The sequence below is a fragment of the Bidens hawaiensis genome, unplaced genomic scaffold (assembly GCF_021521415.1).
Source record: "Bidens hawaiensis isolate Kalapana, Puna unplaced genomic scaffold, B.hawaiensis_p1.1 tig00026853_1, whole genome shotgun sequence".
NCBI classification, from domain to species: domain Eukaryota; kingdom Viridiplantae; phylum Streptophyta; class Magnoliopsida; order Asterales; family Asteraceae; genus Bidens; species Bidens hawaiensis.
Genome location: NW_027505081.1, coordinates 50,401 through 51,829, shown reverse-complemented (window position 1 = coordinate 51,829; position 1,429 = coordinate 50,401).

Below are 1,429 nucleotides of genomic sequence, written 5' to 3'. Positions count from 1 at the left end.
TATATACGAAATTGATCCAAGGACGGGTTGGAGGAAGTTGATTCTCAAGGTTAAGCCGCCAAAGACCATGAAGCGGGTACCAGTGAAGACATTGAACCAACACATGCATCTATCCTTTAACCGCTGGTATTACGATAATCGAACCGGCAAGGCCGTCATTGTTGTAGGCAAAGGTTTGAAGACCGAATTGATCAAGATCATTGATCCGATGTGGCTGGTTAACTTAACCGAGACTGACAATGACGTGCTACACAAGAACAAGATTTTGTTTGAGCGCAATGAAAACTATGATCTGGCTATGCAATTCCAACGCGTTGTTCGTGTATGTTATGAGAACGGGATTCATAGTTGCAAAGATTGGCAGTCCAATCGATTCAAGTAAAGTAAAGACAAAGAGCTCAAGACGAGGGGGTGTCTGTTAGTGCACGGTTTTGCGTCTCGAGTCTTTGTATTTATCAATTATGTATTTGTCCTTTATTTATGTAATAAAGTATTAATCTATTAATGTAGTTCGTTAATGTATTTCCTAGTTCGTTATAGATGTTTAACGAACTAGAGTTAAATTGTTTATACCTCCTGGTTCATTAAGGATGTTTAATGAATCAGGGGGTGATTTGTTTAAGTTATTTCATTTAAGTTTATGTAACGAATTGGATGCTAGTTAGTTACGGGCTGTGTAACTAACTAGATCCATCGTCTATTTATAGTGGCTTTAGTCCACAGTTAATTTAAGTTTTGAGATTACATTTAACGAATTGCTGTCCAAATCTCTCTCAATCTTCATCTTCATAGTAATATTATCATTCACATACATACAACTAATATACATATATAACAGTCGATCAAGAGTAACAAAGAACTAGATCCTAAGGTTAATCATATTTATATACATATCAGATCTGTGATCTGTGTGTGTTAGGATTAAGCCGTGTTCAAACACTCTCTCTCATCATCTTTCTTACCATCTCCTCCTGCCCCTTCAGCAGTTCTTCCATGGCTTTCAGCAGACCCTTCTGGAGTCAAGTTCTTAACAGTTGCAGCTATACCTTGAACAATGGATGTTTGGACTGCTAGGTCAAGTAGATACCCTTCGTTGTTGCTCGGGTTTCGTCCAGCTGTGCTTCCTTCTTCTCCCGTGTTGGATGTTGTTTCTACCGAAGGTTGTTGGACAAGACAAGGCCTGCCACGACGTCCAGTGGGACCTCCTTCCCCAACAACTACCCTAGCTCCAGCCATCGTATTCTGGAATGAAAAACACAAACTTCATCACTCGAGGAACTAGTTAGTACAAGGATAGTAAGGCTAACAGGTAATAATAGTGGCCAGCTATGATTAGCTGATCACGTTACTTTCCGTGTCCTATACACTTTCCTTTATGAGTCTATTTGTGCTAAGGCTACTCTTAAACAGTTAATCAATCATACAATCA